We start from the raw sequence: 23,028 nt of genomic DNA on the forward strand, positions 1-23,028 counted from the left end.
ATTGTCTTCACTGCACCCCACAAAGATTGTGTTCACTGTACCCCACAAAGGTTGTGTTCACTGCACCCCACAAAGGTTTTGTTCACTGCACCCCACAAAGGTTTTGTTCACTGTACCCCACAAAGGTTTTGTTCACTGCACCCCACAAAGATTGTGTTCACTGTACCCCACAAAGGTTTTGTTCACTGCACCCCATAAAGATTGTGTTCACTGTACCCCCCAAAGATTTTGTTCACTGCACCCCACAAGGATTGTCTTCACTGCACCCCACAAGGATTGTCTTCACTGCACCCCACAAAGATTGTGTTCACTGTACCCCACAAAGATTTTGTTCACTGCACCCCACAAAGATTGTGTTCACTGTACCCCACAAAGATTTTGTTCACTGCACTCCAAAAGGATTGTCTTCACTGCACCCCACAAAGATTGTCTTCACTGTACCCCATAAAGGTTTTGTTCACTGCACCCCACAAAGATTGTGTTCACTGTACCCCACAAAGGTTTTGTTCACTGCACCCCACAAAGATTGTGTTCACTGTACCCCACAAAGATTGTGTTCACTGTACCCCACAAAGGTTTTGTTCACTGCACCCCACAAGGATTGTCTTCACTGCACCCCACAAGGATTGTCTTCACTGCACCCCACAAAGATTGTGTTCACTGTACCCCACAAAGATTTTGTTCACTGCACCCCACAAAGATTGTGTTCACTGTACCCCACAAAGATTTTGTTCACTGCACTCCAAAAGGATTGTCTTCACTGCACCCCACAAAGATTGTGTTCACTGTACCCCACAAAGGTTTTGTTCACTGCACCCCACAAAGATTGTGTTCACTGTACCCCACAAAGGTTTTGTTCACTGCACCCCACAAAGATTGTGTTCACTGTACCCCACAAAGATTGTGTTCACTGTACCCCACAAAGGTTTTGTTCACTGCACCCCACAAAGATTGTGTTCACTGTACCCCACAAAGATTGTGTTCACTGTACCCCACAAAGGTTTTGTTCACTGCACCCCACAAAGATTGTGTTCACTGTACCCCACAAAGGTTGTGTTCACTGCACCCCACAAAGGTTTTGTTCACTGCACCCCACAAAGATTGTGTTCACTGCACCCCACAAAGATTGTGTTCACTGTACCCCACAAAGGTTTTGTTCACTGCACCCCACAAAGATTGTGTTCACTGTACCCCACAAAGATTGTGTTCACTGTACCCCACAAAGGTTTTGTTCACTGCACCCCACAAAGATTGTGTTCACTGTACCCCACAAAGGTTGTGTTCACTGCACCCCACAAAGGTTTTGTTCACTGCACCCCACAAAGATTGTGTTCACTGCACCCCACAAAGATTGTGTTCACTGTACCCCACAAAGGTTTTGTTCACTGCACCCCACAAAGATTGTGTTCACTGTACCCCACAAAGATTGTGTTCACTGCACTCCAAAAGGATTGTCTTCACTGCACCCCACAAAGATTGTGTTCACTGTACCCCACAAAGGTTTTGTTCACTGCACCTCACAAAGATTGTGTTCACTGTACCCCACAAAGGTTTTGTTCACTGCACCCCACAAAGATTGTGTTCACTGTACCCCCCAAAGATTTTGTTCACTGCACCCCACAAGGATTGTCTTCACTGCACCCCACAAGGATTGTCTTCACTGCACCCCACAAAGATTGTGTTCACTGCACCCCACAAAGGTTTTGTTCACTGCACCCCACAAAGATTGTGTTCACTGTACCCCCCCAAAGATTTTGTTCACTGCACCCCACAAGGATTGTCTTCTCTGCACCCCACAAAGATTGTGTTCACTGTACCCCCCAAAGATTTTGTTCACTGCACCCCACAAGGATTGTCTTCACTGCACCCCACAAGGATTGTCTTCACTGCACCCCACAAAGATTTTGTTCACTGTACCCCCACAAAGGTTTTGTTCACTGCACCCCACAAAGATTTTGTTCACTGCACTCCAAAAGGATTGTGTTCACTGCACCCCAAAAAGATTGTGTTCACTGCAGCCCACACACAGAAAAATGGATGTGGATCACTGACACCTGCCTATCTCCTATCCCACACCACACAGCAATATCGATTGTAGTTTGTAGAACACAGTTTCCCTAAAATTCAGCAGACTCTGTCCCTAACAGGATTGAGAAGAGATCGTAGATCAGGAGAACTAAGTGCAGAACCCACCCCACACAGCAATATCGATTGTAGTTTGTAGAACACTCTGACCCTAAAATTCAGCAGCAGCCTCTCCCTAACAGGATTGAGAAGAGATCGTAGATCAGGATTGAGTGCAGACCCCACCCCCCACACAGCAATATCGATTGTAGTTTGCAGAAGACACTGACCCTATAATTCAGCAGACTCTATCCCTAAAATGCCTACAACTCGCCCTGCCTAAACACTCCGACCTGTCCCTCAATTCTATCCGGACACAAATGTTTTTTTCCTGCCTATCTTTCCCTAATCAGCAGCCAGCACGTTGATGTGTGCTCTGTCCCTGATCTAAGCAGCATAATGACGCCGCTGCGGCTGCCTCGAACTTATAAAGACTTGGTCACATGCTTCAGACGGCCAATCACAGCTACTGAGACATTTGCAGGCATGGCTGGGATGGCTTAAGGCACACCAGTTAAACGATTGTTGATTGCCTGTTGAAAGCCCGCCATGAAAAGAGCGCCAAAGCATGCAAAACCCGGAAATAAAACGACCGAACACGGATTTTTACCCGAATATACAGTAAAGTGTCCGTGTTCGTGTTCGGGTAACAAAAATCCAATTATTCGGTACGAACACGAATAATACAGTCCGTGTTCGCTCAACACTAGTTGTGAGTTGTGATGTCTCACTTGCTTAAGGAACCGTTCACACTAGAACATGGTTTGGGAAACCCACATTCTGTGCGCATTTTCCACATCGCATTCAAAGAGCACTGGCCTTGTGATCAGCAGCATTAACCACTCTATTGCAATAAATGTTTTAACCTACTTATATGCTGGAAGGTGACCACTAAACACAAACTGTAGCACAGACCTAGCTATTTGGCACTGTGCATTTGATATAATAACAATAAGATATGTCTGTCACAAGAATTCAGAAACACGCTCAAAAAGCTATGGGCAGCTGCAGTTAAATTATTGGAACATAGGGATACTTATTTAATAAAATCTGCTTCTGGTCTGGTTGAAAAGCTACAGCGACAGCAGCTCCCGTTTGTGTAAGGTCATGAGGATTTATTCTGTGACTACTGCCTGGAAACTCCACTTTGAATATCATCACAGTCTTCCAATGAGGGTTTCTGACCCAACTAGCAGGGACAGGAAATACCTGTCTGTAACCAACTAGTTTTGTGGTAATTACAAGCAAAAGCTTTTTAAAAATATAGACAGTAGAGGACAGCAGACCCATACACACATCTCTCACATATATTGTGCCTGTGTATTTATTTAAAGGCAAAACTTTAGAAATTGCATTTTTTGTCAATTTTTTTTCTTTTTTGAAAAAATATATATACTAGTGCGTTAACTAATGATCATACAAAAAAATTGCATGTGATGACTATCTAGTTTGGAAAAATACAAATATCCAGAACATAGATAGTGGCATGCAATGTCTCTAAATAACAATGCATAAAGGTATGTGAAATGTGTATATAATCACAATATGAAACAAAAAAATCCATTGTGAAAAAAAAGTAACAATGTGCTTAAAAACTTAAGCAAATAGAGTCCCGTGAATGAAAACAGTGACAAAAACTCCACAGCCAGTGAAACAAGGTTGAATGTGCTGAAAACCATTGCTCCTCCAGGTGCTAAGTGATCCACCTTCATGCTAATTAGTAGGTAATGGCTTACCAAATGTCAGTGGTCATGCAGCATGATATAAAATCCCTCCACACAAAACTGGATAATGAACTCCGATACACATCAGGGGTCCAACAATAAAGGCATATGTTTCAATGCAGCAGGTTCACTTGGCAATTGATGTCATCTCATATGCAGATAAAGGAGGAACTAATAGTGCATTATCTTTAAAAAAAAAAATTGGTTTATTAAAAATGTATTGCATCCATCAAATGATTTCAGGACATTGAATGGTAAAGTTGTGCAAGGCCGCCTGCAGTGCGGACCGTGTAAAGTGACGAGCGTGGCTACTCCCACTGACGCATTTCCCTCTCTTACAGGCTTCAACTGGGAATGGTGCCTTTCTTTTTGACTGTGTCCCAAACACAGGTTTTAGGGGCGGGAATCAAATTTCGAGGAAAATATTATTTTAGACAATTGTCAAATTAACAGGGTCACCCTTTGGAAGATGTAACTATACCTTCTGTTCTTGTTACAACAAGGAAGCAGAACAGGAAATAAGATTTAATCTAAAAGAGCCCCAGATAGCAGCAACAGAAGTTCTAATTTTCCTCCACTCTATCCAAAATCAGAAGAAAAAAAAATAGGCTTGACATATAATTTAATAATTTCCTTTACAGAGGACAAGTGTAATATAATAGCCTAATTTTACTGCATTTCTTTTAATTACCTCACACCTAATTCACAGGATTAATTATTATTTTAGAGGTGTCAAGTTTATCAACTTTATTTCAAAGTATTTGATAGAAACAGATATAAATCAGTTTTCAATAATCTTTCTGTAAGGCGTGAATGAGGTGCAGGACTTCTAACTAAAATATGCTTATTAAATTGTCTGAAGCACTCACCTTTAATTATATTTTTGTTCTTTGCAGTACAGTATAAAACAATTTATTATTCATGCTTCAGTGTGTACCACCAACTAAAACAGTTAAGATTTTATAGACTGCAAAATAATACGATTGCTAAGAGCCCTTGATATGTCTTTTGTAAAACCTCTTTCTTTTTTGTTTTAACAAGAACAAAGATAAGGAATAAGTTCTTTGTAGAACTTTTGATTAAGAACATTTTCTAAAAGACATTACACAAAACCCTAATTACAAAGATTTGGGTGGGACGTTGTATATTCTTACTTTGTAGAAACACATAAAGTATTATTGTTATTATTATTATACAGGATATATACAGCGCCAACAGTTTAAGCAGCACTTTACAATATAAATGGGAACAGTACAATTACAATACAGTTCAATACAGAAGTAATAGGAGGGCCCTGCTCATGGAGCTTAAAAGCTAAAGTACAAAAATACTGATTATTATAATGCAAAACAGTGTATATGTTAAGCACACACAAAAAAAAAAGTGCTTTAGTTTAAGCACTGCATTGTTTTTGCTAGCTATTACTGTAAATCACCCCAAAAGTGTATATTTTCTGAAAACAGAGACCCTGGAGAATAAAATGACAGTACATGCTGTTATTTTTCAAAAAGCATATTTTTAGTTAAAAACTCTAAAATAAGTTGTAGTATAAACAAACACAATGTACTGTATATCCAATTTTTTGGTAAGATATAAAAGATTGGCTTGTGTTGAGTAAATAGATAACAAACAGGTCAAGTCTTAAATTTGTACACTCCTGTGGAGTCACAACAATGATAGTACCCAAAATTTTTCATAGGTGAAGGTGACTCTTTACCCACTTCAGCTCCGAAAAGTTTTACCCATTTAATGACCAGGCCATTTTTTGCGATTCGGCACTGCGTTATTTTAACTATCAATTGCGCGATCATGCGATGCTGTACTCAAATACAATTGATGTCTTTTTTCCCCACAAATAGAGCTTTCTTTTGGTGGTATTTGATCACCTGTGCGGTTTTTAGATTTTGCGCTATAAACAAAAAAATAGCGCCAATTTTGAAAAAAACACAATATTTTTTACTTTCTGCTATAAAACATGCGCAATAAATTTTTTTTAAAAAATCCAATTTTTTTTTTATCAGTTTAGGCCAATTTGTATTCTGCTACATATTTTTGGTAAAATAAATCCTAAAAAGCATATTTTAATTGGTTTGCGCAAAAGTTATAGCGTTTACAAACTACAGAATAGATTTTTGGACTTTTTATTTTTTTATTAGTAATGGCAGCAATTAGAGCTTTTTAGCGGGACTGCGACATTGCAGCAGACAGATCGGACCCCTAACTGACATTTTTGACACTTTTTGGGGACAAGTAAAATGAATACAGTTATCAGTGCTAAATAATATGCACTGTTACTGTATAAATGACAATGGCAGGGAAAGGGTTAATACTGGGGGCGATCAAAGGGTAAATGTATGCCTATTTGTGCTTACTGACTGTGGGGGGGGGGGCTCTGTGACAGGCACAGAGAGATTGGTGTTTCAGCTTAGCTGAAACACTTGATCTTTCTGTGCCTGTGTGACAGAAGAGTCGTCTGCTTTGTTTACATAGGCAGGTGGCTCTTCTGTCTATTTCTGTGAAGATCCCGGGAGGCCAGCGCCGATCGTGCCTGCTCCTCCCACGGTTTGACTCCCACTGTGTCTAATCACAGTGGGAGCACGGCTCCAAGACCACATGCACATAATCATGTAGATCTATGTGATTATGCACAGCCAAGCTGCCCTGCCACAGTAAATCTTCGTGGGGGGGGGGGGGGGTTGGCAAGTGGTTAAACCCCTTTATCAGTTCAGAGTTAACAATGAATTAACCTAGAATTATTGCTCTGACTCCGACATTCATGATAATAGCTTACATGTGCAGCACAATTGATGTTTAGAAATGTGTGCTCGTCCTACACTGCGCTTTTTACATGGGTTGTGTATGGGGGTGACGGGGTCCTTTAACTACATTCTTCCCAGGCCAATTCTAATATTTCTCACATACATGTTAAAATATGTACTTTTTTCTAGAGACTTACTTAGAACCGTTAAACATTATATATTTTCTGATGCAGAGAACCTAGAGATTAAAATGCAGAGGCCCTGGAGAATAGAATGGTTGCTTACATTTTTTATGTCACATGATATTTGTACAGTCATTTATTAAACCCAAATTTTCAGGAAAAATGCACTTAAATGCATTTTAGTGCAAACACACAATTATGTTGTGCCAAAAAATTGATGCCAAACATGGAAAGATTTAAAATGTCGCACACACATGAAATGGTGATGACCTTGGGTAACCAAAAATCCTCTAAGGTGACGCTTAAAAAACTTAAATTAAAAGCTAAACTCTAACTACCTTTTCACTAGATCTGAATGGAATGACCAGTCCCAGCATAGATCAGACCTCTGCGCCATGTTGCCCTGTTGTCTGCAGATCCTCTGATATTCTGGGTTTAGTTGTGGCTTTGTGTCACGTGACACTCTGTATAGTCTGATGTAGACTGAGACCCTTCCATAGCTACTTCCTGCTGTATCTCTAGCCTAAAACACACTCCTTTGTAGTCTTTGAGACTGATGTAACTTCCTTTTACAGCTCTGATAGAGGGTGGGATGGAATAAATCCTAATTGGCATGTATTCCCGCCCAGTCACATCTACAAGAAGAAACCTCCCAAGTCCCTTCTCACAGATCACAGCATTATTCAAAATCAAATATGAAACTCCTTCATACACAGCCTGTTCTCAAAGCTAGCTGTGGTGCTGCTAGTCAACATTGAATGGATCACAATTAGAATTCAGTCCTGCCCAGTTAAATATGCCGACCAGTGTGAACAGGGAGAGTCCCACCCCTCCGATCCCACCTTCCTATAGCGCTGCTCTCGCTATAAGAAGAAGTGCGCATTTCTGCTCACAATAATTTTAGTGTGTTTGATGATACACATACATTTTACAACAACCAAAGATTTGTTTGTGACTAAGTAGAGTTTTGTGTGTGTGTGTTGTGTGTGCAAACACTATGTACACATTGCAAATCATGCCTTAAACAAAGACAATTTGCTGTTTCTCTGTTAAAAAGAATGAGATCAAAGAACCACGATCATGTGATCAGTTTTATATTTGTGTGCTCTTTATAGCTAGAATAGCAAATTTCTTGTCCATGAGATGGTTTGTAAGGTTGCACTTCCTGCTGTAAAGCACTCTGCTCACCGCAGAAAGAAATGGAGTGTGGTGGGAAAAACACAATTCTATTCCTTTATTTTTACCACCCACATGAAGGCCCAGAAACACCCACAGTAACCCTAGGACCCACTCACATCAACTCCCAGTTCGGGACCGCCACCACATATATACTGTGGCAGGGCAGCCCGGCTGTGCAAAATCACATTCATGTACGTGATTTTGTGTAGGTCATGTAGGGGGCGCATGGCCGGAGCACCGCTCCTGCTGTGATTGGTCAATTAGCGAATCCAGCAGTCACAATGGCCCCCAGGACCCTCTGATCGTTCGAAGGAATGACAGAACGGTGGTAGGCCTATGTAAACAAGGCAGACCGCTATTCTGTCAGGGAGTTAAGCTAAGCTGAAACATAGATCTCTCTTTTCCTCAAGCGCAATCATTGCCCCCACAGTTAAAAAGCACTCTCTAGGAGCACACTTAACACCTTAATCGCCCCTGGTGTTAACCCCTTCCCTGACAGTGTAATTTATACACTAAGAGTGCATTTTTTTTAGCACTGATCACTGTATTGGTGTCACTGGTCCCCAAAAAGTATCAGATTTGTCCGCTGCAATGTCGCAGTCCCGCTAAAAATTGTTGATCACCGCGATTACTAGCAAAAACAATTAAAAAATAAAAAAAGTCCATAAATGTATCCCATAGTTTGTAGACGTTATAACTTTAGCACAAACCAATCAATATACACTTATTTAGGATTTTTACCAAAAATATGTAGCAGAATACATATTAACCTAAATTGATAAAAAAAATTGATTTTTTTAAATTTTTTTACAGGGTATGTTTTATAGCAGAAAGTAAAAAATATTGTTTTGTTTTTTTTTTTTTTTTCCAAAATTGTGGTTCTTTTTTTGTTTATAGCGTAAAAAATAAATACTGCAGAGGTGATCAAATACCACCAAAATAAATCTCTATTTGTGGGGAAAAACAGTACAGTGTCGCATGACCGCCCAATTGTTGGTTAAATCAGCGCAGTGCCATATCACAAAAAATGGCCTGGTCAGGAAGAGGCTAAAACCTTCCGGAGCTGAAATGGTCAAAGAATCATGGGACATTTAGTATCAGGACCGGTAAAGGAAATAAACAGAAAGTCAGTCAGGAGAAGGAGTGACATCACAAACACAGAAACCTGTTGTATAAAGCTAGAATAGCTAAGTTACACACAATTTAACACTGGGGTTGTGATTCCTTTACATGCATAATGCATCTGTGATTTTGGGGAGGAAAAGCTGGAGTTCTTAGATCTGCTAAATAACAAACCAAAGCCGGAAGTTACAAAATCATCGTCACTTCCATGATCATTTGTCACACAGCCACCCAATCACTTTTACAGTAAAGCCCATCGTCGACTGCAAACTTTGATACCAGCATCATGGTTATTAGATGGTATAACCATCTTCACCCTAGGGACATATGGGTACGTCCTAAGGGCTGGAGGTGGTTAAGATATTTTTTAAAATTATTTTTATTTAATATATATATATATATATATATATATATAAATTTTTTTTTTTTTTTTTTTACTTTCTTGCTATCACAAAAAAATCTTAAGTCAAACTGATTGGTAAAGTGGTAAACCCTTACATACTGTGTACCCAGTGAAATAAATCCTCATACTTAGATTGTACATGTTTATCTGCAACCTCTATTCTGTAGATTGCTCTGAAAACACAAAGATCAAAGGAGTTTTTCTTAGTTTTAGCAGCTAGGGATAGGGATCTGATGTCACACACACTACAGAGATAGAGTAGAGAGTTCCAGGTTTAAAACCACTTTAAATTCAAAAGAGGGAAAAGGCTGCTCATGGCATATATCTGTAAATTTGCAACTATTTGGCTAAATCAATTACAACATTTTTGGATTTACTAGTTTAGAGCTTTTCAATTAATATTAAACTATCATGAATAGACAAAATTAGATATTTCAGCTGTTAATAACTGCTTAGCACAGAGCATATTTCAGAGAAAATGCCTTATGACATTTAAACGGGATGAAGGTCTATTCTATTCAAATTACAGAGTGACTATTTTCCTGAAAGAAAGCCAAAGGTTTGCAGTGTCACTTGAGGGTGCATTATGGGCAATAGACATAGATTTCTTTTCACTGTTGCATTGCCTGGGTCATTTTTTTGTCTTATCCATAAAATATATAAAACCATACATCTTTATTATCTTGTTAAATATGTTTTTTAAATCTCTGTGTCATTGTCAAATGAACCCCCCCCCCCCAAAAAAAAAAAAAAAATAATAATGTGCCACATCTATCATATCATTTTTTCCCATCACATTATATTGTGATATATATGAAGAATCTGGTAACTATCTTTAATATTATCTTATATCTGAATTTTTATAAAAGCCCGTACAATCACATTTCTCAGGAAAGCTTTTATCTCTGCATTCTTTACTATGCAAACCCCCATTATGTTCCAATAAGTCAGGGCAAAGTTGCATCAAGTTCAGAGAATGTTAGTAAAACCTTGATTCTGAGCTATTCAGAAGAGGAAGATACTGTCTGTCATTTGTCAGGGATTAGCAATGTAGTAAGGAATAGAAAATTAATTTCGGGATAAAAAGTAGAGCCAGTGACCAGGTAGGCAGTGCACTTGACTCAATGGGGTTGATTTACTGAAGGCAAATGAACAGTTTATTTTTCAAGGGAATTTGCATTAATTATCTTATTTCATTATGCAAATGAAATTGTATTGCTTTGTTAAAAGTGCTAGGATTATATTATTGCTTTCTGTATCTGTTTTCTTGCTCTAAATAATTTGTATCTAATCTATTCTGCCTTGAAATAAGAAAACAGTGATTTGCAAGCAAATACATTTCCTTCTATAACTCACTGTGAAAACTTTACATACACCTTACTTCTATAGCTTCTTAAAAATCATATCCTGTATACTGAATGCAATAAATAAGCTGATAAAATGTTAAATGTTCATGTTGCAACAATTTATTTTTGTTTTCTTCCTCTGTAAGAGCAAATATAATAACTGTAGATTGTAAGCTCTGCTAGGCGGTATTGAAGTGTATTGTAACTGTACTGCCTCCCTTTATTTTGTAGAGCACTGTGCAGACTGTTGGCTTTACAGTATTTAAATCTTGTATAATTATATTACAGTAACTAATGTTAATTGACTAAAAGCATACATTGTGTACATTTAGCAATGTGTATGCTTACTTAGCTTGGAGAAAAAAATGATTGGCAAAAATCATTTTTTTTTTTTTTAAAAAGTCCTTAACACATACTTTATTTTATGGATAAGACAAAAAAATTACCCAGGCAATGCAACAGTGAAAATAAATCTATGTCTATTGTCCTTAATACACCCTCAAATGACACTGAAATACTTTCACATTCTTTCAGGAAAATAGTCACTCTGTAACTCTTGAATTGAATAGACTTTAATCCAATCTAAATGTCATAAGGCATTTTTTTCTGAAAAAAAAAAATCACTTTTTTTAAACTGTTTTGCACATTACTGAATATTCAAAGTGAAGATAATGTCACTACATTTACTGAAATAAGTGAACATTCACTTTGCTATATCCTTTACTATATGAACATTTGATTCTCCTTTTGAAATTCAGCCTCTCTGGCTTCATCATGAGCTGGCCATAGATTAAAAAAAAAAAACTGCCAAAATTCCCCCATCCACAAAAGAAAGGTGGATGGGGGAATCTTCTCCACTGGAACCTTGTATTCTGACAGCAGGATTCATCTGCTATCAGAATGTGCCCTCTGGCAGCAGCCGCTGATTGAAAAAAGTTTTCCATCATTTCTGTTCAACAAAAGTTGATCATTATATCAACTTCTGTTGAACTGGGGCATCCATTCATACCGCGTTTCCCCAAAAAATAAGATATATTATTTTAATTTTGGCTACAAAAAACACACCAGGGCTTATTTTCCGGGGATGTCTTATTTATTTACGGTATATACAATAATCTACATTTATTCAAATACAGTTAAGTCATTATGATGATCTTGAAGTAGTTGTACCACTGAAAAAAAAAAAGAAGAAGAAATACAAATACAAATATTATGAACCATAATAGACAGCACAGTGCTTGTGCTGTGTTATTTACCCCTCTCTAAAAAACCTGGAATAAAACAAACATTTTTAAAAAAAAAAAATGAATTGTGTCCCCTGTCTTCTCTTCCCCTCTCCCCCTGTCAGCTCATGAGTCAGCATTATGACAATCTGTAATCCCAAAAATAAACCATGGTTAGGCATTGTAAAATTATGTAATCCGTTTAGTAAAAAGATTATATAATGTTCAGTGTGTCTCCTTTTTTTATTTATAGTGGAAAATACCTTATTTACAGCACCGCTGGGCGCTCACATGACCTGCTTGAGCTCTTCTTCCCCGATCCGAGCACTGCAGAGGGAGGGGCCACTGACGTCAGCCAAGAGGAGAGAAGAAGGTCTCCAGCGGGTTACGTGAGCACCCAGTGGCTCTGTAAACAGGTATTTTCCACAATAAAGTTACAAAAGGAGACACACTGCACATTATATAATCTTTTTACAAAATGGATAACAAGTTTTTACAACGACTTTAACTAGGGCTTATTTTTAGGGTAGAGCTTATATAGCAGCCATCCCCGAAAATAACGCTAGGTCTTATTTTCGTGGTAAGGCTTATTTTCAGAGAAACAGGGTAGATCAAAATTTGTCCGCCCCTGCTAAATTGGGCAACTTTCAGTCTATCTATGGCCAGCTTTACATCCAGACAGATTTACATAGCCAGTTTGTGAGTCTAAAAATAGAATATATTCAATATGGCTTATTTACTAAACCAGTAAAGCTTGTTCACTTTGCAAAGTAAATTTTTACTTTCTAAGAGAATTTTCACTTAGCTAGTGAACAGGTTAAAGTAGTACTTTTTAATAGTGTCCAATCATGTGCAAACATAAATCTTGTTTTTTTTTTTTATCTTGATTCTCAGGAAAGTGAATAAGTAAAAATCCCTAGCAGAGTTAAAAACAAAAACCTTAAGGGGCATGTTGATTACTGCCAGGCTGCTCATGAAAAGGTTGGATGATGCTGGATGTCAATCAGCCTTCATGTTTGTCAGAGGCCACTGGCTGAATAGCTACTTTGGAATCTAAACGCAAAGCAGCGGTGTAACTCACAGCCAAAAAATCATTTAAGTTGTGCAGGAAAAAAAAGAAAATCTGTTTTTTTTTTTTTAATTCCCCTCTCACATAGGTGGAAATTGAAATTGATTTTTTTAGTAGGTTAATTGACTATTAACTTTCTAAAGTACACATTAATTTTACTAAAAACAGTCTCTATTTTTTTTTAGTAAATCTTCCAACAGTATTCCTTTAGTTTAAATTCATTTGTGTTGAATACTATGTCAACCCTAAGTAGAAAAAGTGTGAAAACCACTATTTTTACAGAACATGTGGTGTCTCGAGCTCTCAACAATGGATCATGACTGAGCATACCGCATATCACATTATTCACTAAATTTATATACTCAGAGACTAAAACTAAAATAGAAACAGAAACATGTTACTTTAATTAATATGCTGCTTCATGTTCAAGCATGTATTCCTTGATGCCATGTTTCCTTTAAATATTTTCTACCAAATATATCTTTTTTTTGTTTATCTTTACAATAGCTTTACTCTTATTCTAATCTATACCGTATATTTCCTTATCTTAGCAGCACGCTTTCAGCACCTTAGATTGTAGTCAGCATATGTCTTTCAACATATTTCTTTTTTGATCACAATTATAGTAAGAAATGACAAAGTATTGAAATTACTGGCAATTTACCAAACAGGCAAGAAATCCATTTTCAATGTGCTAATGTGTTGCAGACTGGTTTTCAGACATACTGAACTGTTAAAATGTACCAGACAAACTTCATTTTTTTCTACATTCAAGTCATTAGGAAAGAATTGAATCATACTACATCTGAGTTAAATTAGGTCTTGTTAAAAATTCCTTATTTCCATATATTCTATTATAAATAAGTCTAATGTAAATGATCTCCAAGGAAATGGCACGCTGTTTTTAATTTCTAGTTCCCTTTTGGGACCTTCAGTTCATATATACCCATGCCTAATCAACCCATGTAGATTAAAACCATCATTGTATGTTCACCTTTCAAGACCTGTGAGTGCCGCTCTCTTTTTTGGTTTATATACCTATGCCTATTTAATATCCTAGTGCTGAAAATAAAACGTTATACAGTAGTAAATGTTAGATATTATAGTGAAAATGTACTGCAGACTGGAAGCTCTAAACTAAAAGTTTTATTGTAAATGATTGTCTCTGCTTATTTGTCTCCTTGGCCGTGCTCACTCCCATACAAATTTTTTGACAACCCCTTGCCTATTAGCCCCAAAAATTGCCCTTTTTTTTACTTGATAGATTTAGTCTCCATTGATTTTAATGGGGTTCGGGTTCAGGATCCAAATTTTGAAGTTTGCTGAACCCTGCTCGGACTGAACCCAGGGCAGTTTGGCTTATCCTTACTGGTGAATTGTCCCACTACTGAATTCTTTTGTGGTTCTATGCTCCCGCTGACCTGTCAGAACCAGAAAGAGAGACTCGCTAAAGACTTCCAGATGCACAGCAGTGTGAGCACAGTCAGAGCTTTGAGCAGTTTGAAGATATTGTTCTCCCCAGCAGTCTCATGAGGTTAGTCCTTGCAAGTGCCTTATCATGAGAAGTTTATCCTGTGAAAAGGACTTGTAGATGACATAGAAAAAAACACATCTTACACAGAAGTTGCTGAAAATCTAATACATTTAAAGAATGAAAAAGCACAATATGTATTTGAAATGAATGTAAAGGCTGTGGTACTTTTGTCATTTTAGCTTTCAAATGAGGTATAATTTTAAAAAGTAATAGATAAATTCCAGGTAATTACTACACACTGTATAAACTAATGTTGATAATCCCACAGATTTGGGGGACAAATAACATAGATACTTTGATGTAGCATGCAACTTCTATATTTGAAAATGTGAGATCTTTTTTTTCATGTAAAAAAGGCAGATTAATGATAGTATTTCTGCTGTGCACCTTCCTAGTTTTTTTTTTTAATCAAAAACAAAGTTTATTAACCTCCCTGGCGGTATGATTATGTCTGGAATTACATACCAAAAGCGGTACAATTCTTTTCATGGAAATTTGGCGTTATGTATTATAGGCCTATAATTCTTAGTAATTACTGACTTAAACCTGACCAAAACAAGACTCTAGTAGACATCCCAGATGTGATAAATTTGAAACACAAACGCATGAATTATAATCGAATCAATAATATAATTTTATTATTTAATATATAATATATATAATAAAATTATATTATTGATTAGATTATAATTCATGCATTATATATTATATATAGATATATGTGTGTGTGTGTGTGTGTGTATATATATATATATATATACACACACACATATATATATATATATATATATATATATATATATATATATATAATATATAACGCATGAATTATAATTGAATCAATAATATAATTTTATATATATATATATATATATATGTGTGTATGTGCATATTATATATATATATATATATATATATATATATATATATATATATGCATATATATATATATATATATATATATATATATATATATATATATATATGCTTAAATATATATATATATATATATATATAATATAAAGTGTGTTTTGTGTTTTGTGCAACGTTTTTTTGTTTTTTTTTTTAATTTCCCTCCCTAGTTCCGCTCCCATGCAGCATTGCTGCTGCAGGGAACGGAACTAGGAAGTGATCAGACCGACGGAGGGACGGAGGAGCGGCGGGACTCTCGGCTGGCGATCTCAGCAATGAGAGATCATCGCTGGATCGCCAGGATAAGGTAAGAGAAGCTCCGCTGCGCTCTCTGCAATTCACCCCGAGCGTGACTCGGGGTTACCGCTCCTGATATGAAAAACCAACCCCGAGTCACGCTCGGGATTACTGCTAAGGTGGTTAAGCCATAAGAATGTACAGCCAGTATCAAAAGACAAGTAGAAAACAAAATACAATCCTCCACACCCGAATAGCAAAACAATAGAACACAAGAACAACCCCCCCCCCAAAACTAGATCCCGAAACTGCCAAAGGGTCCCCCATATGGACCAGAAGGGCCCAACCTAACCACACAGAATACAACACCCAGCCAGTGCGGTCAATACAGTGAAACAAAACACCAGTTGCGCAACAGACATAGTAAACTTCTAAGTAGAGCAAGTCAGTGACGACTGAAGCCACCTGTCCCAAATTTTGTGATATTTAGCAGGACACCCCCTATTGATATAAATTAGCTTCTTATATGGCAGAGTAGCATTAATCTCTGCAATCAACGCGGCCAGAGTAGGGGGCGAGGATTGCATCCAGCTGCGAGCCAACAGCTTACCTGCGCTAAACAACGTCTCAGGTATGAATTTTAGGGAACTTTTATCGACTTCTAGATCTAGAAACAAGCCCAAAAGACATTGCCTGGGATCCAATGAGACCGGGGAGCTCATTTGGTCATGTAGAAACCGAACAACTTGTTGCCAGAAACAGTTGATTCGAGGGCATTGCCAAATCTCAAAGGTGCCAGGAGATAGGAGGCATTTAGGGAAATCCGGGGAGCGGGAAGGGTCAAACTTTGCCATTTTGACAGGCGTAAGATAGCATCTATGTAAAATATAAGTATGAGTTAACCTGTCGGACATCAATTTACCCACTTCCAAAACCTCACTCCAATCCTCATCGTCCATGTCCCCAGCACAATCTACCCAAGGGGTCTTAAGAGAGTAGGCCAGCTGCGTCGACGAGGGAGTAAGAAGCATAACATAAAACATAGAAATCAGTTGTTTCGGCTCATCCCCCTTTGCAACCAATAGTACATCCAAGGGCTGAAATTGGGGATAGGCATCACCAAATTGTGTGGAGAGGGCGTGGCGTAGCTGAAGAAACCGAAAGAACATAGAGTTCAGTAAATGGAACTCAATTTTCAGGTGGTCAAATTGTTTAGGGCGACCATTATGGAGCACATGGGACTGTAAATAAATACCATGCTGAATCCAGATCCTCGGGTCAGGAATCAGCAGCAGCTCCCGTAAATGTCTGTTAAACCATAAGGGTGTGTCATCATGAAAAAGATGGCAGCCCAATTTTGCAACCGCCAAGTCCCAGATCCGTTTAGTATGAAACGTAAAGGTATGCCTGCTAGAGCCCCCTGACGTACCCCCAAGGCCTCTAAGAATATCACAAAAGGGGTGAGGGAAGTGGCCAGGAGATTGCACACAGACAAGGGATTTATAGCACAATCTGTCAATCTTGTTGAAATAGAAAAAATGAGATAATTGCGCAGCAATATAATATAAACTGAGATTAGGAACCGCAAGGCCTCCCAGGGCAGTGGGGCACTTCAGCGCCCTCCAAGACAACTTGTGCCTGGATGTTCCCCATATGAAAGACTTCAGGACAGACTGTAGAACCCGAAAATATTTCAACTGAATATACACCGGTGAGTGCCAGAGGATGTATAAAATCTTAGGCAACAAAACCATTTTCACTAAGCCAATTCGACCCATAACACCCAGGGGTAATTTAGACCAGACCTGCATCTTATTTTTAATCAACAAAATCAGGGGTTCAACATTCAAAGGGACAAACTCCGATAAATCCCGAGACACCTGAATCCCCAAATACTTGAGTGAGCTAACACTCTGCAAAGGCAAAGATGCCTGCTCCAGTGGAGGAGGGAAACGGTCAATAGGCAGTATCTGGGACTTGTCCCAGTTGATCTTCAAACCAGATAAGGTCCCAAAGGTCTCGATAAGGCGAAGGGCAGTAGCAAGGTAGGGTCCAGAATCAACCAGGTACAGAACCATGTCATCGGCGTACAGACCGACCTTTTCTTCCAGGGTACCCGAACTCAGACCAGTGACACCAGGGTGGTCCCTCAAAGCCATAGCAAGCGGTTCAACAGCCAAGGCATACAGAAGGGGAGAGATGGGGCACCCCTGACGTGTCCCCCTCGAAAGGGGGAAAGCAGCAGAGGTCCACCCATTCACTACTACCCGCGCTCTCGGGGAAATGTACAATATAGAGAGCCACTTGATGAAATTAGGGCCAAAGCCAAAGCAGCGTTGGCACTGCCACAGGTAGGGCCATTCCACCGAGTCGAATGCCTTGGATGTTCATATGCAAAAGCCTGGTATTAAACGCAGTGTTCTTTGCAGGCATAAACCCAGTTTGATCCGCATGGACAGGCAAAAGGATCACCTTGTTAAGACGCAGAGCCAGAATTTTTGCAAGGATCTTAACATCTGTTTGCAACAAGGAGATCGGTCTGTACGAACCTGGCTGATGAGGATCTATACCCGGTTTAGGGATAAGCACAATAAGTGCTTCTTTCATAAAATCTGGGAGGGTAGCAGCCTCGAAAGCTGCCTGGTAAACCTTGAGAAGCCTAGGGACCAAGACCTCAGAAAAGGTTTGATAGAAGGAGCTTTAGAACGTGCAAAGAGGGAGAGCGCAGTCACTACATCTTCCTCCGTAATGGGAGCCTCCAGGGCCTGAATCTGTGCGTCAGTCAGGGTAGGGAAGGAAAACTGGTCAAGGAACGTCTGGAGGTCCTGAGTAGAGTAGGTCGCCCTAGTCTCATAGACATCAGAGAAAAAAGCAACACACTCCACCGCCACCGCCACCGGCTCCGACACCAAGTCCCTAGAAGAGGACAGGAGCGAAACCACAACAGGGGGCCGAGAGTCAAGGTGAGCAAGATACGCTAACACCCTACCTGGGCATTCCCTGTGCTCGAAAAGCCGCTGCCTCGCAAAGAACATGCAATGTTTGGCCTTTTCAAAACATAATTGTTCAGTAACGCGGGTCTGCAGCCTAAGATCAGCCAAGCCAACAGGGGAGGGTGCCTCCACAAATCCAATCTCCAGCTCACTGAGCCGGGCTAGAGCCTGAGCATAGGAGGCTTCAGCGCTACGCTTGTGTCTATTAATATGTTCGCTGAGCAAAAGCCGGGAGTGGGATTTAAACATATCCCAGACAAGCATAGGGGAAGCCGAGCCCACATTAGAGGTAAAGTAGAACTGCCACTCACCCGCCAGCTTGGCAAGGTCCGTCAAAATAGTCAGCCAAAAGGGATTAAGCTTCCAGATCACAGTGGAGGGCACTACTGTCTTACGGAGAGTAACACAATATGGGGCATGGTAGGACAAAATACGCGGGAAGAAAGACGCCCCCCCAATTTAGGGAGGAGGTGACGGGAAACCAAAATAAGATTGATGCGGGACATGGACGAGTGAGTCAGCGAAAAGCACGAGTACGCCCTGCGGGCAGGGTAGAGGTTTCTCCAAGTGTCCACAAGTGCAAAATCTGACAGTAAACGAGCAAAACGGGTACCGCGTAAGGGAAGAGGAGCACCTCCAAGTTGCCCAAGCCTATCCAAGCCCGGATTCAAAACAGCATTAAAATCGCCCAGCCAGATGGCCGGAATGGTCGGGTGCCGTGACATGAAGGAAAACCCCTCTGTGAGGACACCCGAACAATAGGGGGTGGCATATACCATGCTAGAAGCAACACAGGGGAATTATCAATAACAGCCCGTAGGAAGACATACCGGCCCTGAGAGTACAATTCGACCACGTGGACGGTAAACTGTACCGACTTAGCCACTAATACAGAAACCCCTCTGGAAAAGGTAGTGTGGGTAGAATGAAACGCCCAGCCGATCCAGGGACACCGTAGCGCCCGCTGCATGGAACCAGCAGCATGAGTTTCGACTAGTACAATGACGTCAGCACGCTGACGCTTCAAATAGGAAAAGACAGCCGTGCGCTTCACCCTATCCCCAAGACCTCGGACGTTCCACGTCAAAAAGGTTAAAGACGACATCTGGGGGCAAAAAAACCTGTAATAGCAAATATCCACAGTAAAAGGGGAGGACCCCCAGAGCCAGCAGGAAAGGAAGGTTCCCCTTGTCCCTGGAGAGGTGAAGAATCTTGTCCCTATCCCGGAAATTGAGGAATTTGGCGATAAACGTGCGGGCCGGGGCACCAGGAGGAGGAGGACGCGCTGGGATCCGATGAGCCCTCTCCACTGCGAACATCACTGAGAAGGACTCACGACCATAGGCTTGGATAAGAAGGGCTTCCAGGAACCCCGCCGGAACGGTACCTTCAGCACGTTCAGGCAGGCCAATGAAGCGAAGATTACAGCGCCGCAGACGGTTCTCCATATCATCCTGCTTAGATTGAAGTTGCTGAAGCTGCCGTGTGAAATCCTCAGCGGAGTGCTGCAGGGGATGCAGGATATCTTCTGCCGCACTGATCCGGGTTTCAGCATCGGTGACCCGCTCTCGCAGCTTGGACATTTCCTGCTGAATCAGTGAAATGTCGATCTTGACCTCTTCAATCTTCGAGGTAAGAGTACTTTGGCACAGAGAAATAGCTTCAAGAACCTTGGTAGTCTCCGCCATTGTCTGCTCCGAGGTGGAGGAGGAGCCAGCGCCATCTTGAGCCTGCAAGGCCGGATCCTGCCGGCGAAACTTATCAAGCTGCGATCCGTTGGCCGTGGTTCTTTTAGGTGGAGACATAGTGCCAGGAGAGTCAGGAGAGTCCAGGGAATGAGGTAAGGTAAGTATAGTCCAGAATATCGTGGCAGGATAGTTAGGACGGAGACCGGGTAGACGGAGCTCTCACCACATGCGACTTATCCCATCACGCTCCAGGCCACGCCCCGTGCACCTTCCTAGTTAGTTAAAAAAGGAGTTGCTGGGGGCGTGGTTGGCATGAAACAAATATGGCTGCCTAATCCTTGAGGTTTTCTGCACTCAGGGAAAGCATAAGGTTATTTTTAAATTTGGAGGAATCACATAGAACTACCCCAGCTCCTAAACATCTGGAGGACTCAGCTATCCACTTGGGGAAGGGTATGCCAGTACTAGTATTTTGACAACGTCTTCAGACATGTGATTGGGAGGGTATCTCCTCTCTGCTTCAGGCTTCTTCTGAATACAAGGCAGATTCACAGCCATCTGCACATCTGAACTCCACAGCATTATCTGCCTCCCATCAAGTCCTGACCCTTTCTGATATAATTTTTTTTTTTATGTTTCTTTATTTTGTAATTTAAATAATACATTTATCTAGCAGATACAAGGATTAAAATAAGGCCACACTCTAGAGACTAATGAGCAATACAAACAAGATTCCTATTGGTAATGGAGAGTTTTAATTACTCAAATGGCATTTTTTTTGTACTGTAATACCAGAGTAACTAAAGTACAAAAAAGAAGAACATTTAAATTCCAATATGAAGCAGTTTCTTTTTGAACGGCATTTTAGCCATCAGTAATTTGCATTAGTGAAGTCAATCTTCAAATCAAGAACACCAGAATAAGACTTTAAAAGTGGGATTTTCTTTCATGTAAAGTTAGAATAAAACTTTTGGTATAAAATCCATATTTCTGGAACATTCAATCCCTAAAGAGGGGCATATAGAGAAAGCCCCATTCTAGTACTTTACATTACATGCGTGATATGGAACTAATTAACTTTACTAGCACACTTTTTACAGCAAAATGTTCAGAAACAAAGGCTTGATTCGTTTAGTTTGGACACAACTAGCTTGTTGCAAAGGAAACATGTCAGGGTGGCAGGGGTGCTGCCAACATGTCTTTCAAAGTGTAGGCTCCAGAATCGCCTTTTCCATTTCTTTACTGAATGAAACGCTGACTATGCATGCCATGAGTTCTAAACTCACTTACAAATTCCAAGTCAGTGAGTCATTAAGTAGTGAGCCTTACCGAGAGTCCTACAAGTTGCCCTGTTAGACTAAATCAGCAATAGCAAATCCTAAACATTTAGGTCCTCAGGTTCCCTTAGCAGTGCATTAAAAGGTCGCAAGAGTGGAAAGGTACCAACATCTTTTAAACCAATTGCTAATGCATGAGATCAGGTTGTGCGATCCCATCTAATATCCAAGTATTCAAGGTAACCTGCAGTCTTTCACACAGCCTAAGAAACATAACCCTCACATAAGCCAAAATGTTTACTTTGGCAATAAAGCACAGCCATCCTCCTACCAGAAGATATCAGATACATTATTAACTTTGTAGTTTCGGTGACGAGGTTAACCCTTTTCTACAAGAATTAGAGTGCTCTGGCAAAGAAGAGTTCCATTTTACTGTAGATAGGAAGAAGCTCAAAATATTTACAAATGGAAGGAAAAATTGCTGTAAAAATGAACAGTGCCACACAAAACATAATAAAATACAAGAAAAACATAACCATTTTGTATGAAGGAAATAATGATTCTTGATATTGGCCCTCTTAACAACAAAACTTCCAGCGCTTGCAAGTAGGGCAAAAAGAAAACAGATAAATCAAAACATTTTCTGGATAGTCCGCTAATGTTTTCAGAACTGTTGTGTGATCAGCATGTTCATTGTTTTGAAGGAAAGAAGTGGGTAATATGGTGCACAAAGGCTCATTGGGCTTCATCCATTCTGGCGAAGGAGTTTAGCACACTCTACCTGTCTGTTGTTGAAATACATCAATAGTATCTTCGTCCTCCATCTCAAGCTGTGCAGGGGTGTCCATTTCATTTATAGGCTGACCATCAAACCTGAACCGTATCTGTTTTATCGACATACCCTGTCTGTCACAGTATGCTTTCATTAACTTGCTGAGAGGAGTGTTTCTCTTTATTTTAAACTGGACAACAGATCCATCCTACCCTGCCACCTTTAGATTGATGTGATCATTTTCAGTCTTAACACCTTCCATGTATATGTCCAGGGATGTCGGTTGGTCAGGGATGGATGTGGGCAGCTGGCCGCGGCGTCCTTAGCAATTAATGAGTCATCAGCTGTGAATGGGTTTCCCAGCTGACAGCTGCATAAAAAAAGCTCCGGTAAATAAAATAAAGAACAAAATGGCATGGGGTTCCCCCCAGTCCATACCAGACCTTTTGGGTCTAGTATGGATTCTAGGGGGCACCCCAGGCCA

The 23,028-nt window shown here is 40.0% G+C and overlaps 1 pseudogene across 1 annotated transcript; it reads right to left on the bottom strand.

Annotated features, from left to right (window-relative positions):
- Window positions 1-22,161: 22,161 nt before the first annotated feature.
- LOC309549200 (small ubiquitin-related modifier 3-like) lies at window positions 22,162-22,806 on the bottom strand (annotated as a pseudogene). Its single transcript has one exon. The product of its transcript is annotated as a small ubiquitin-related modifier 3-like (transcript).
- Between the last annotated feature and the right edge of the window lie 222 nt (window positions 22,807-23,028).

This window comes from Pelophylax lessonae, assembly GCF_965119305.1.
Source record: "Pelophylax lessonae genome assembly, chromosome: 1".
Taxonomy (NCBI): Eukaryota; Metazoa; Chordata; class Amphibia; order Anura; family Ranidae; genus Pelophylax; species Pelophylax lessonae.